A 15,937-nucleotide genomic window follows, 5' to 3' on the forward strand; every position below is an offset into this window, starting at 1 on the left:
AAAATAGAAAAATAACTATTCAAACCTTCAACGCGTAAAATGAGTTTGGGATAGTAATCCGTAAATATAAGATCTTTGTGTTGGGACCCATAACACGAAGGCTATGACAAACTAAAAAAATTAAGAAACTTAGAAGAATTATAAAAATTTTTCCAAAAAAAACATAGGTATAGGTAAATAAGTGTAATAGAAAAACACTGTAGCGTATATTGTATGTATACTGTGTGGATACTTTTAAAAAAGAAACTATCACGTAAGTGCAAACAATAAGGGACCAGAATTGTGTCATTCATCATCCATCAGTAACATCGCAGCTCGTTCTTCTTTTAATTTATGGGCTAAAGTGATTATTTTGGACTTACCACTGTGGACTTACCACAGCAAGTCTAGGTATATGATAAATCGTCAATTATTATTCTTCTAGGTATCTCTTTACTTGATCTTGTAAAGTGGTTTTCAATGTTTTTGAGTCATGTACCACCAAATCCTTTTAAAATTATTCTTGGTACCACCTAACTGAAATATCTGTCGAGCTAGCTAATCTAACTAACTATAAATATGCTGAATTTGGCTGTGTTTTTGTTTTGTGTACCACCCCAAATAATGATATGTACCACCAGTGGTACATGTACCACAGATTAAGAACCCCTGATCTAATACAACATATATATTTGGTCTAGGGAGTCTAATCCGGACCGAGATTTGTTATTTTTCAATTTTAACACAATAGAAGTACATCTTCTCTATTTTTTTCTTCTTTTTTCTTCTTTAGAAATGGTATGAGCACAGGAAATGCTTTGTTTGGCTTGAATGTGCTGGCCCAGAGATGCATGGACATGAATAAGGATATGTACTTTTGTTTTGTAGACTTTGAAAAGGCATGAGATAAGGTTCAACAAAAAACGCTTGTAGATATATTAAAAAGCAAAAATATTGACAGTCGTGATATGAAAATTATATCTAATCTATATTGGAATCAAACTGCCAAGGTAAGAGTTGACAAACAAAATACCAAAAATATCAAGATACATAGAGGAGTCCGTCAGGGTTGCGTGCTGTACCCAGTACTCTGCAATGTCTACAGTGAAGCGGTAGTTCAAGAAGCGCTCTCAGATTTAATTGCAGGTATATCTATCGATGGATAAGTTTTGAATAACTAAACGTTTTGTAATCATTAATAATAACAATTATTTACAGAACGTAATGCAACGCCTTAATGAACTCTGTCAATGAGTACGGACGGAAGATGAATATAAAGAAAACTAAAATGCATGATCATATCATGACTAAATCAGCACATGCAAATAATATCCAATTGACTATAGAAAATACTGTAATTGATAGTGTGGACAACTACAAATACTTAGGAATATGGATAACATCAAATATAAACCAAACCAAAGAAATTAAGATACGTATTGAAATAGCACGTTTATTGTTCGTCCGCTGTACCTTTTCACATCCGTCACAATTCATTTTCAAAAAAATTAAGTCAAAACATAAAGTGAAACGTACGCCGATGTGTGTAGTGTATAGTATAGTATACAGTATACAAAATGTAGGTACATACACATCGACGTTAGTTTCGCTTTATGTTTTGACTTTATCAATTTGTTTGAATTTGTTTGAAAATGAATCGTGACGCATGGGAAAAGTTAATGCGGACGAACTATATCATTCATTAAACTGAAGAAATTTCTTTGTTGTCGGGATATAAGGTTAGAACTACGCCTAAGGATGCTTCGGTGTTACGTGTTCTCTACTCTTCTTTATGCCTTGGAAGCGTGGACATAAAACAGTTCATCTATGAATAAGTTGGCCGACTTTGAATTTTGGTGTTACAGAAATATCCGACGAATATCATGTATTCAAACAATCTCAAACGTTGAAGTAACTAGAAGAATAGGAAATGAGGCCGAAATAATTTTAGCTATCAAAATACGAAAACTTGAGTGCTTTGGGCATGTTATGAGAGGGCAAAAGTAGTTTTAGGCATGGCGAAACTCCAGCAAAGCGAAATGTCGGAAGATAAAGAATACCTGGCTTAAGAACTTGAGGAAATGGTTCGAATGCAGTAGTGCACAGGAGGGTTAAGGGAAAAAACAAGGAATGTCACGTTATCTTTGTTTTGAGAAAATAGAAAATTTAATGTTTGTGACTACATATCTTTAAACCGTTGCACTGAAGAAATAGTATTTATTTTTATTTAGTAAACTTAAAGTATATTGTATTTAATACACAAACACATTTTAACCAAATTTTTAAAGAACAGAGATAAAAAAGTTAAAAAATACCTAACTACAAATAAAAGCTGAAAAAAAAAACAAGAACTGTCCAAACGTCATGTTGTATTTTACAATACAATATTACTTTACGTTAGAAACATTAGTTGTACCAGCTGATACAAAGGCTGAAAACAAAATTATGGCAACAAAAATGGCAATAAAAATTATAACAAAAGGCAATGCAATATTTTTTTGGTAGTCTAAGGCAATGGTCGCCTGATTTTTTGACTTTTTGCCAGCAGCCTTTTTAAAATTATAGGTGCCTTACGTTTGTGTAACTCATTTTGAATACAAGAATCTACAGGTCGAGCAAGTCTCGTAAATTTCACGATTGCGAGCCACGCTTCACGCAACCGTGTTTGAGTACTTGTGTTTCGAGTTGCGTGGTCGTGCGGAGTTATATTTACCAAATTTAAATATAATCGTTTCTACTTCTACTGATTAGTGATTCATAATAAATGTCAATATGGCTACTGGGTGTAAAAGATAAATCTTATTCTATCTGTTCTTAATGAGTTTTAGATAATTTTAGTTGTATTTCTTTGTAATTTTGTGTTGTACAAAGATTAATTTAACATTTTCTCTGGAAGTATTAATTTAGAAAGATAATATGCTTCATTGGTGTTGTGTTTTGAAGTGTGAAATGCAAAGTAATTGTGATAAAGTCAAGATAAAGTTCACTTTTAAACTGAACTAAATAAGGTATCTGAGAGACAACAATGGTTAAATGCAATACAATGTACAGGTTTTACTAGCGAAATGAAAATTTTCCTGTCCTGTCTGCTGTAATCATTTTATATCTGGTAAGTTACAATTACAACAGTAACGATTTTTGAAGATGTTAACATTTTAATCTTATAGGAAAACCAGCCGACTTAATCGATAATAACAATCTCCAGATTGGGTTCCTTCAATAAATATGGGCTATAAACACAATGAAATAAAAAAATGAATAACCATTTTCAATTTCTGATAGAAAGAATAGTCTTTTACATCGAAATAAGTTCCCCAAAATCTAGAATGGAGTGGTATCAAAGGAGAATTAAAGGAAAAAATATTTATATTGAAATTATTTATAAGGCACTGGACTGTCTTAAATTCTACAATAATACTAGGTGGGTAAATGATTTTAGACATTTTTCATTAAGAGTAGATTAAGATTAAGTAGATTTTCATTCAGTAGATTTAAGACTTGTTTACACGGGTAGAGTAATGCTGCAAGTACTTGATAGAGTAGAGTAACTCTACCTGTAAAAATGCTCAGCACAGTAGAATAGCTGGTAGGGTGTATAGTTGGAGTTAAAGTAGAGTGACTAGCAACCTATGGCAAAGTAACTACTCTATAACCACCACTACTGTCAAAATGTCTACTCGGCTGCACACTCTACCCATGGAACACACTCAATTATGGCAGAATAGAGTAGGTAGGAGAGTACATGGGGGCGCTGTCATTCTGGCTGGAATTGTGTTTTGTGTAAATAGTGAAAATGAAGTTCACCGAAGATGAAACTTTAAAACTTGTAGAGCTATAATACGGCGAATACCAGTGTTTATGGAATTTAGGTAGTGTATACTACAGAAATAAAAGTTTGCAGCAAGCTGCGGAGGATGAAATCGTCGAAAGAATGGCAAAGGGGGCTTTGGAGTAAACGAGCTTAAGCAAAAAATTAAGAATTTAAGGTGCACTTATAATCAAGAGTGTTTAAAAATACAAAAATCGGTTTCACTATACTAGCATCAGTACTATACTTGTACTCTCCTCATGTGAATGCTATCAAGCCATTTTTGGTAGAGTACTACCGCTACTCTACTCTCCTCAAAACTCTACCCATGTAAACAAGTCTTTAGAAACAGTGGAAATGAGGTAGCCAGTAGAGTAGTAGTAGAGTAAAATATACTGGTTTAGCAAATTACAATGTTTTAAGGTAATACAGTAGCGATAAACAGGTAGCCAAAACGTGTTCCAAGATTGTCACTGTAATTTTGAATATTTTTTCGAGGCATTTGGCACACGTATTCGTAAAATAATAAAGAATGGCGGTACAGAGCCCAATTTGAAAAATATATTAATATGTGGAAATTACTCTGTAATTATACAATATTTAAAAAACGAGCCTGTACCGCCATTAAGAAGAACAAAAAAATACACTTTCTTCAAATAAACTTTTTTATCCGATGCCTAGATTTTGTGTAATTTTGGAACTACTAATGAAATAAAAAATTTTAGTAGTTCCAAAATAACACAAAATCGGATAAAAAAGTTGTATTTGAAGAAAGTGTATTTTTTTGTTCTTCTTAATGGCGGTACAAGCTCGTTTTTTTTATATTGTATTTAATTACAGGGTAATCTCCACATATTAATATATTTTTCAAATTGGGCTCTGTACCGCCATTCTTTATTATATTACGGATATGTGTGCCAAATATCTCGAAAAAATATTCAAAATTACAGCCGCAATCTTGGAACACATTTTCGCTACCTGTTGATCGATACTGTTTCCTCTTAAGATAGTTTTAATAGTTATTTATGATATAAGTATTAAAAGTACAATTTTAAGACGCGCATGTGAAAGTTAACTTGAAAAAATAATTTTATTAATGTTTTGACTTCCACATCAGATGTCATTGTCAAAATACAAAATATTCATTATTATTAGGTTTGTTCTAGCAAACAGTCAAACTAGTCAAAAACCATCAGCAAACAGTTGGTCAGTAAAAGAACATAATACAGTCACCAGTGCGATCCCCTCGACTCGCGCTGGTCCACTATTCGCTGATGGTTTCAAACTGATGCTAGAACAAACCTATTATTATTATGCATATCATTATCTGTAAATAATATTTTTTCTGATTGTTAATTGTAAAGGATAGAAAAACTACCATTTATTTTATTTTTTTTAGAATCAGCTGAGAGAAGTGGTCTACAAAAAACCAGGAAGGAAACGGAATATGTGGCTACGAAAGGCAAAAGAAAGGTTTACAAAGCAAATGTGACACATTTTTTTGAAATATTTAGGAATATCAGTAAATTGCATTAAAAAAATGTATGAAAAGATTTTGTTCAATAAAAATGTTTATATTTATCAAGGATGTATTATTTGGTATGGCCACATATCGTCAGTGATGTAATAATACATCCTATCTGTTTTTTCATGAGTTTTGTAAGAGAGACTAAAAACTTGTCTTAGGGTCACCTCCTGTTTTCATATGATATTTTTTGACTTGTTTTGTAGTAAATTAAACTATCTATGAACTACAAAACAAGTCAAAACTTACATATGAACAGAGGAGGTGACCTTAAAACATGTTTTTCCATCTCTCATACAAAACTCATGAAAAAACAGATAGGAGGTATTGTCACATCAGCAAGGATGTACAGTGATGAGTGCCCTAATAACCGGCAAAATATGGGCAACATATTTAGTTGTGAGATAAAAAGAAATGAAACTAGTCGAGCTGGGAAATTTAGCGAAATTAACCTTTAAATTTACGTTATATTGATCCCACCTTTACACATATCGGAGGAGTATGTCAACTAAAACTGTCACTGTGACAGTGGTAGTTTCCAAACTCGTCTGATACGTCTGAAGGTGGTACACAATCAATACAATCTAAATGTATAAGTTAATATCGCTAAATTTCCCAGCTCGACTAGTTTCATGTCTTTTTATCTCACTACTTAATACATCTTTTGTGCTATTTTGCCGGTTATTAGAGCGCTCATCACTGTATTTCTGGTATATCCAGGGAATGTCTACAAAATATATTTTGAATGTCCAGAGAACATTCGTGGACATTCATGGAATGTTCCAATAAGACATTCAGGTAATGTTTAAAATGCTGACACAGGATTTTCCTGGGATGTTCAGGGAACATGTTTTCGGGGATATTCCAGGAATTTTTCAATGTCTGTGTACCTTCTATGGAATATTTTGGCGTTATTACCGCCGCACTCCACTTGCGATTTGTAATCAGGAAGATTGAACACATTGTTTCAAATACAAGTCAATCCATTTGTGACTAAATAATCATGGATTGACTTCTATTTGAAAGAATGTGTTCAATCTTCACAACTACAAATCGCAAGTGGAGTCCGGCGCTTAGGGCTACTTCCTCTTCGGTATTATGTATTATACTACAGAAATCAGGAACTTTCCTTCTAAATATATGTATGCATCTTGGCCATCAAACATATTCTTCCAAACATTTTTTTAAGGGGTTACATAGGTCTTGTGGGTAAAAAAAGTGACTTTTTAAAAAAATTATATCTCGAAAACTAAAATTTATTTTTATTTATAATTGGAACATGTAAAAGTATAGTACTTAAGGTAGTCTCAAAAAAAGTTTCAGCCAAAAATATTCATTTTTGTAGAGTTTAAGTTTTTTTTGCGTTGGCAGCATAACTAAGTCCAGTCTCATCTGAAATCAAAAAGTTTCTTGTAGTTTATACCTCTGGCTAGAATATGAACGAAGGAATTAAAAAAAATGAAATTTGAAGATTTTACATAAGTTTAAACACATTTTTGACCCCAATTTTTCTCATTTTTAAAGCAGTTTTTTTTATAAAACAAAAATGACCTCATCCAATAAAAAATCCTTTGTTCATTCACTAGCCAGAGGTATAAACTACAAGAAATTTTGATTTCAGATGAGACTGGACTTGTTATGCTGCTCACCGCAAAAAAGGGCTGTTGTCGAAAAATTGCAGTCAACTCTACAAAAATGAATATTTTTGGCTAAAAATTTTTTGAGAGTACTATACTTTTACATGTTTCAATTATAAATAAAAATAATTTTTAGTTTCCAAGATATAATTTTTTTAAAAAGTCACTTTTTTTACCTGCAAGACAACAACTTAACAAATTGTAACAGTTGTTTTGCAAAGTATGCTGCCCTCTTGTATTTTCTGTGTTATCTTCAAAAAACACAAAACAAAAAAAAAATAAAACAAAAGTTTAACCACCTTCACACCACAGAATCAAGCAATCAATTTACACTACACAAATTTTCAAACACCTCACCTGACACAGCGTCTCAAGTACGATTGCGCGAATTGGTAAATATAACTCCGCACGACCACGCAACTCGAAACACAAGTACGCAAACACGGTTGCGTGACGCGTGGCTCGCAATCGTGAAATTTACGAGACTTGCTCGACCTGTAGATTCTTGTATTTTGAATTGTTAACTTACGAATCTCTACAACAACCTTGTCATAATTTAACAATTTTAGTGTCGCCTGGAATTCATTACATGTTGAACGTGTGTCTGATCTTGGGTAACCAAAGGACAAATTAAATTTCGTGTTAAAAATTTGCCGATATGTAACGTAAGAAACTTTAATGGTCGGATGTTTTTCTTTAATCAACTTGAACATTTTTGTATTATTCAAACTCTGTGGTAAATACTTTTTCTTAGATTCGTGTAAACTGTAATGGGATAATCTAGTTTTAAAAGACCTTGTGATTATATATTGCTTCACGCGATTCTGGATGCAACTTTTTATGCTGTGAACTATGCTTACCACGTTTGTCTTGTCCAGAAGTTCCTGTAGCTTTTAAATTATTTTGTAGGTGTTCAGTTTTGCCCTTAGTTACACCATGTATTGACATGAATGCTTTAAAACACACATTAATTTCTTGGGAAACTCCTTTACACTTAACTCTAACTTTATTGGCCGTGTTCTAACTCTTCAGGCTTTGGAGGTATGGTTGTACAGTAGGGTGTATCATAATAAATACTCAAATAATGAATTTTCGAAATTCAAATTTTCAAGTTGATAAAAAGTTGCCTCTTACATTACTCTTTCAGGGAAAAAAGTTTTGTTTTAATTAAAACATATTTAGGTCTCCCGGAATCGACTTAAACTTTAGAATTTTTTCTCAAAAACACGATTTTTCATCTTTTTTTAAATTTTATATTTTTATTGTCAAGTTAAAAAAAATTTAAACTTTCAAGTTGATAAAAAGTTGCCTCTTACATTACTCTTTCAGGGAAAAAAAGTTTTGTTTTAATTAAAACATATTTAGGTCTCCCGGAATCGACTTAAACTTTAGAATTTTTTCTCAGAAACACGATTTTTCATCTTTTTTTAAATTTTATATTTTTATTGTCAAGTTAAAAAAAATTTAAACTTTCAAGTTGATAAAAAGTTGCCTCTTACATTACTCTTTCAGGGAAAAAAAGTTTTGTTTTAATTAAAACATATTTAGGTCTCCCGGAATCGACTTAAACTTTAGAATTTTTTCTCAAAAACACGATTTTTCATCTTTTTTTTTATTGAAAATTAAATTTTATATTTTTATTGTCAACTTAAAAAATATTAAGTACGTGATAACAGTGAACAATAAAAATTAGGATAATATCTGTAACTAAGCATAAAGTCACCCGGAATCTTTATAAAAATCTCAATTGTAACAACGAAAAATCGAGGTACGAAATTTATTCAAGAAATACAAAAGTTTACTTAAAAATTACAGATTGACAAAGAAAAATCTTTAAAATGGTTCTTTATTTCATCTTGAAGGATGTTGGCTAAACAAATCCAGTTAGCCTTCAAAGCCACAGGTATTGTAATGCTTCTTCGATCTGGAACCAAGGGAATTTGTTAGGGCGAGTGTCAGATTGTAATTATAGTACTAATACTAAGTTACTATTCAAAATAGAATGCTGTGATGTAATCCTAAATAAGTATGAAATAAATCTTACCTGTAATTTATTTTTGCAATAGAGCTGTAGCAGATGTGTACTGTCGCTTAGTTTCAAACTTAGGAAGATACTTTCTGTCCAATAATCTTGATCTTATAAAGCCTTCTCGTTCTTGAACGCCACAAACGTGCTTAGAAGCTGCAGTAACTTCCTTTACAACTCGTTCTACCGCTTGAGTGTGAAGTGGTATTTTGAACTCTTTTCTATCACTGCTTCCTGAATTAACAATCATCTCAATCTCTTCTTTGCTGAAGTCAGCTATAAGTGGTGGTTCTGTAACTGTGGTGGATTGCCAGTCAATGAAATCGATGTAGTCTTCTGCCTCAAAATTAACTTGTGGTGGTTTGAAGACTCGATGTGCCCTTGTTTCTGTCTGTCGGGCTTTTTCTATCCGTTTGCCTGCCAAAGCTCTTATATGTTTTCGAGAGCCAAACAATATCCCTAAAAGGATGTGTTCAGGATGAGCCATAAAGGCGTTTCTTTGCAAGGAAAACTGAGCCACATCCTTCAGTTCACTGTCTAAAACCTTGGTGCACTGTACGATGAAGAAAAAGTGTTGTGATGCGTGGATAATTTTAGGACGACATATTATGGTAAACCATGAGGTAGCATGACGAACTCAGCAAGCTTTCTAAGTTGTGGGGTTGGTTCAATAGTTGAAATATACAGACGTAAGATTCTATTTGCTAATGTCAGCCACCGGGCGTGGGACAAGTTTCCGGGGTTTCTACTGGTCAACTCAGAGGGACATTCACCTTTGACTACAGACTGACATATATCCCAAAGGTATTTCTGGTCCGTACTTAAGTTTTTACTATCGACTTCTGGGAAGGTGCTATATATTTTGTCATAATTAACAACCGGGAAGTCTTGGCAGTTGGTCAAACCTTTGCCTATTGGCCCACTGAATGATGTTGGTCCTGTGGTTGGACCGTCAAGAGCAACAAAAACTTTCCTCAGAGGCAATTCGTTTAAGTGCAACATACATATTACTACTTGGACCGGATGTTTCAATGCGCGTTCAAACAACAAAACTGCTCCTTGCGATGTTCCAGTATTCGTTGCCGTACCATCACATCCAAGCGCTTTGATATTTGAGTTATCAATGGAGTTATCACTCATGTAACTTAATATTGATGATACTATATCTTTCGCAGATCCACTGTTTGGAGTTACATGACCGAAATATGCTGAACCTGGTTCCTCGACCAAAGATATGTGTCCTTATTGTATGGTTTTACGGACAGATTTCCCACGTACAATTTCTTTGATTATGGTTTCATCCTTCCTACCATCGAAGTAAAGAGCAATTATTTCGTTTGTGCGAGTTGAATTAATACTTCGGCGGTACTTTAACCTTTCACGAAAAATCTTGGACTTGTCAATAACTGCGGCTTGGTTTTCTGATGATATGACATTCAAATCTTGTAGAAGAGCACTTGCTAGTTGAGCACCTGCTCTGTTTGAAATGCCTTTGCGATCACATGCCCTAGAAAACAATGACAGATTCACTGGCAGGCCTTGTTTTACTTTCACGCTTGGACTTTCAATTTTGTTTCTTAGAGGAGTTATTTTAGAACCTTGAACTTTTTCATCAGGCCTACTTGATTCTTCTTCCATGGATTCATAATCAGAGTCACTACTAAGAATATCCACATTTATTAAATCAGGTGGAGTAGTTAGTTCCACATTCCTACTTAATTTAGATTGCAGGGACTTTTCCTTCCGTTTGTTTCGTTTTTCAATTTTTTTAGTCTCTGCTTGGTCAATACCTCCGATAATCATCATCCTCAAGTTCCGTTGGTCTGTCAAGAATGCATGTTCTAATTTTGGTACTTTTCTTGGAGCTGGGCACAAACATTTGTCTAGTTCACTACATTTGCATGAACAAATATCAAAAAGACTATTATCAATGTCAGATCTAAACTTTTCAACTGCAACTTTAAAACTCTTGGCATTTTTTGTATTACAACCTGAAGATTTTTTAATCTTTTCACACCTCTCATGAAATTGTAGAATCATAAAAACAATATTGTTAGTAGATGAAACAGGTATTGATGATATTTTCCAAATTTGCTCTAACTTATGTGTCACTCGCATTGCAATTAACTTTTTCTGTGGTTGGTAGCATCCTTCAGATTTCAACTGATTTCTCACCCATTCAAAATACCTCAGCACGTTACTTTTAGTAGGTAAAACATTAATATAACTAATGTCAAGAGGCTGTCCGACTAAAGGAGCTTCAGTGCATTTCCTCGTTGTTATAGTGTTTGTCTTTTTACTCATGATAGAAAAACAACAAAACCACGCGGAATTCACAAGTCATAAACCACACACACTAAACAAAACACACTGAAATACATGTAATAACGCGCAAACCACGTGCTTTCAGATTAAACGGTGGAGTCAGACTAACAGGAACAAAGGGTGTGAGTGAGTGGGGGAGGGGAGCCAGACGCCAGACATCCGGTGACTCACAAGTCAGTGCCAGCTGCCCGTCTCATTGACCCATTGCATTAAAATACAGCACTGTAATGATGGTATTAGAATTTTTTTTACTGTTTCTGATTCATGTCAAACTTGAATTAAATATGAAAATTGTGATATATTTAGGGTAATTCCGGGTTACCTAAATAATTTAACTCAGAACCAAAATGTTTACTATGGATAAATTAAATGTAAAAATACACATTTTTTAACTTGATTACATCATTTGTAATTTATAAACTGTGTAAATTATTTTTTCAAAAACGTATTTTTTACAAAAAATTATAAACTTTTTGTACATTCCGGGAGACTTAAATATTGTTGGAATTCAAAAAGATTTTTTTTGGTAGATCTATGATGGTAGTAACAACTTTTTATCAACTTGAAAAATTAAATAATAAAAAAAAATTTTTGTGATACACCCTATTGTACAGAAGGATCCTGAAGATAGCATGCACAGACAAAGTCACCAATAAAGAAATACTATGGCTACGGATGATGAATACAACCGCAGATTTGGTCAACATCGTGAAGAACAGTAAACTGCAGCCGTTGGCACATATGATGAGAAATCAAGGCAGATACGAGCTACTCCAATGCAGTTTACAAGGTAAGATTGAATGAAAATGGCCCCAGGACGAAGACGAATATTCTGCCTTGCTAACCTGAGAGCATCAAACAAAGTCATCATCGCTAGAATGACCGTCAACGTTCGGAATGAACAGACACCCTAAGAAGAAGAAGAAGTTTCTAACAAACATAAACAAAGGAAACTAAACGATTAAACACGAAATAAAAACGTAGTTAATTTTTGTTTTTCTTCAAGTGGACCCTCCTTTTCGTTAATAAACTGCTTTCTGGCTGCATCCCGTATCTCCCGATTTTACAATATATAATCACAAGAGACGACGAAAGTAGGAGAAAGCAAATAGAGGACGCTTAGGCCACGCATTTACCTTCCCTTCGTCAAGGAAAAGGACCGAAAGACAGTTTCTAAATACTCAAACTGAGTAGGTAAAAATGAAAAAGATAAAAAATATCAAGGCAGGTTTTGTTTATATTTGATTCAGAGTTGGACCACTATCTCCATATAGCTATTTCAGCATCCTTATGCCTCATCTGTGAAGCTCAGAAGTCTTAACTCTGAAGGAAATACAAACAACTCTGCCAATTTAAGGCAAACCATCGCTATGCAATGAACCCACCTCTGAGACGCAATTTAGCGACATCTCTCGTATTACGAGGAAAACAACGAAAAGCCCCAGATACAAAGTTTACTACCTTTTAAACAATTAGAATAATTGAAATAAAATTACTATAAACAATATTTTAAATCTAAGACTTTTCGTAGTAAAGGTAAGGTCTATTTCGTAGGTAGTAAACTTTGTATCTGGGGCTTTCCGTTGTTTTCCTCGTAATACGAGAGATGTCGCTAAATTGGGTCTTAGAGGTGGGTTCATTGCATTGCGATGGCTTGCCTTAAATTGGCAGAATTGTTTGTATTTCCTTCAGAGTTGAGACTTCTGAGCTTCACTGATGAGGCATAAGGATGCTGAAATAGCTCTATGGAGATGGTGGTCCAACTCTGAATTAAATATAAACAAAACTTTCCTTGATCTTTTTTATCTTTTTCATTTTTACCCAGTTTGAGTATTTAGAAACTATCTTTCGGTCCTTTTCCTTGACGAAGGGAAGGTAAATGCGTGGCCTAAGCGTCCTCTATTTGCTTTCTCCTACTTTCGTCGTCTCTTGTGATTATATATTGTAAAATCCGGAGATACGGGATGCAGCCACAAAACAGTTTATTAACGAAAAGTCTTAGATTTAAAATATTGTTTATTGTATTTATATTTCAATTATTCTAATTGTTTAAAAGGTAGTAAACTTTGTATCTGGGGCTTTTCGTTGTTTTCCTCGTAATACGAGAGATGTCGCTAAATTGCGTCTCAGAGGTGGGTTCATTGCATTGCGATGGTTTGCCTTAAATTGGCAGAATTGTTTGTATTTCCTTCAGAGTTGAGACTTCTGAGCTTCACTGATGATGCATAAGGATGCTGAAATAGCTATATGGAGATGGTGGTCCAACTCTGAATCAGATATAAACAAAACCTGCCTTGGTCTTTTTTATCTTGAACTCTCCTTGTTTTTATCTTTCACGCGTGGACATATCAGTTTTTATCCTTCGCAGTACTATTTTAAATAGATATATTTATGGGACGGTCCAAGTTATTATCCACCAGTCTACTGTAAATAGTGTCACTAACTCAATTTTTTATAAAGTGTGACATTCCCTGTTTTTTCCTTCACCCTTCAACTACTTAGAGCGGCAGTAAGGGTCCGCAGAGCCATGGTGATTTAAAACCTTCGATAGAAGATTTAACTTAACCCGGGAGTAGTCGCGCTCACTTCTATAACGTCGATAGTCGCGTGTGAGATTCTATCTCAAAATACGAATTTAAAACAAATTTTTATTTTGTACTATTTTTATCTACTTTTTATATTGAAAATATATATTATTTCTAACAATTTTATTAAAAAAACCGGTGTTAACGGCCACCTGCCAACATCGGCCACCTGTCCTAACGGCCAGTTTAAAAATTTCACAAACCAATTATATGTAGACTACAAAAACTGTCAATACCGTCCACCTTTCTATATCGGCCAATAGTTCTTTAATTTTTAGTGGCCGTTACTGACAAATTTTACTGTACAGTAAAACTTGTGTTAACGGCCACCTGCCAACATCGGCCACCTATCCTAACGGCCCGTTTAAAAATTTCTCAAACCAATTATATGTAGACTACAAAAACTGGCAATAGCGGCCACCTTTCTATATCGGCAAACAGTTCTTTCATTTTTAGTGGCCGTTACTGACAGGTTTTACTGTATTATGAAAAAGGATGAAATGTGAGATTCTATCTAACGGCGCGACTACTCGCGGGTACTCTCCCCAAAGCCATAAATTCCACAAAAATAAGAAGAAAAAAAATCCTATGCATTACTACACCATTCCTCGAGGCACATACGAAATTTTTTCAAAATTGCAAAATTTTTCATCAAGTTATCGCGAAAAAGGATAAAAATTGAGATTTTATCTCACCGCGCGACGACTCGCGGATTAAGGAAAAAGAAGAATTTTTTCTTCGGTAAGGCGTGGCTGTTGATAATTTTCATTCATTTGAATCATGGGGGTCAACTCAACTTGACGATTGCAATGATTGGCATTACGCAGCTCTTCAAAATGATTCGTCCATAATATGTTTAGTATCTGGTCCTTGTCATTATTTACAGAACCATCCATATACCTATTATTATTGTGGGTTTGAATTTTTGAATTTCTACAGCTGTGTATCTGTATGTGGAAACTCCGTCTGTATTTTCCGTGAGTATTTTCTGTTAAGGTGAGAATTCGTTGGCTATATTACCAAGAGATAGTTCACCAACCGATGGAAAAAGTATCGGCCGACCACGTAATGCATGGTGTGACAACCTTCCATAGAGGTGTTAACCTGACAATCAACAAACAAAACAGCTTATAGCCGAAAAAAGGAAGAAGAAGAAGAACTCGTAAACAACACAAATATCCGACCATGGAAATAATACGGCGAAAGTAAGTCATGAAGATTTTAAGCAGAATTTTAACTTAATATATGTAGGAAAGCGGAATTAAATTGATCAAAATATTGATTTATATTTACAAATATGTATACATCCTTCCAGTAAACATATTTAGTGCACCAAAATGCCTGACTTTCTACGTATACCTAATATTATTACTAACAAGATCAAAACATAGAAAACGCAAGTAAATAAAAAAGCAATCTTAGTGCAGGATGTACTATGAGACGTAATTCTGCAAATCATCCTTTCGCTTTATTGAAAACGAGAAAAAACTGTCGCAAAAAAGCAATCTAGACGTCGCCGTCGCACGGATCTGTTACGTGTTAGGCACACGTGAAAAAAAGTAATGAAAAAAAGTGTTGATGTAATAGTTTATTTATTGACCGTTTTTTTTTTCTCAGAAAGTAAAACAGACAAACGAGTTGATATTGTGTTAAGAGTAAGTAAGTATATTGGATATCTTTTAGATTGGATAAGAACAAAAGAGGGATGGTAAAATATTTTTTGTATAGTCACGTCTGTTATGGTTAAAAGTATTATAAAACATTACAAATTATTTATACATTATCTGTAGAAAACTTTAAATAATTTTTGGACCCAAAAAAGTTTGTACTTAAATGTAAAATTAATAACAAATACTATATAGAATCTTTATAACAGTCCTACATTTGACAACAGAAGACATAGTTATAAACACAGGAATCCGTCAAGGCGATTCACTGAGCCTCTTCATATTTGATTTAATAATGGACAAAATAATAGAAATCTCCCTAAAACCGCTGAATTTAAAATGGGTAACACATTCTTTAAAATCGTTTGCTACGCTGACGATGCTG

The 15,937-nt window shown here is 33.8% G+C and overlaps 1 protein-coding gene and 1 long non-coding RNA gene across 2 annotated transcripts in view; one reads left to right on the top strand and one right to left on the bottom strand.

Moving 5' to 3' along the window:
- The window catches only part of LOC114336182 (uncharacterized), a 120,134-nt gene that overhangs the window by 97,418 nt on the left and 6,779 nt on the right, over positions 1–15,937 (bottom strand). The window lies entirely within an intron of this gene.
- LOC126886594 (uncharacterized) lies at positions 3,120–5,368 on the top strand. Its single transcript, XR_007698706.1, has 2 exons — positions 3,120–3,400; positions 5,187–5,368. It is a non-coding gene; the product is annotated as an uncharacterized LOC126886594 (long non-coding RNA).

Source organism: Diabrotica virgifera, chromosome 6 (genome assembly GCF_917563875.1).
Source record: "Diabrotica virgifera virgifera chromosome 6, PGI_DIABVI_V3a".
Taxonomy (NCBI): domain Eukaryota; kingdom Metazoa; phylum Arthropoda; class Insecta; order Coleoptera; family Chrysomelidae; genus Diabrotica; species Diabrotica virgifera.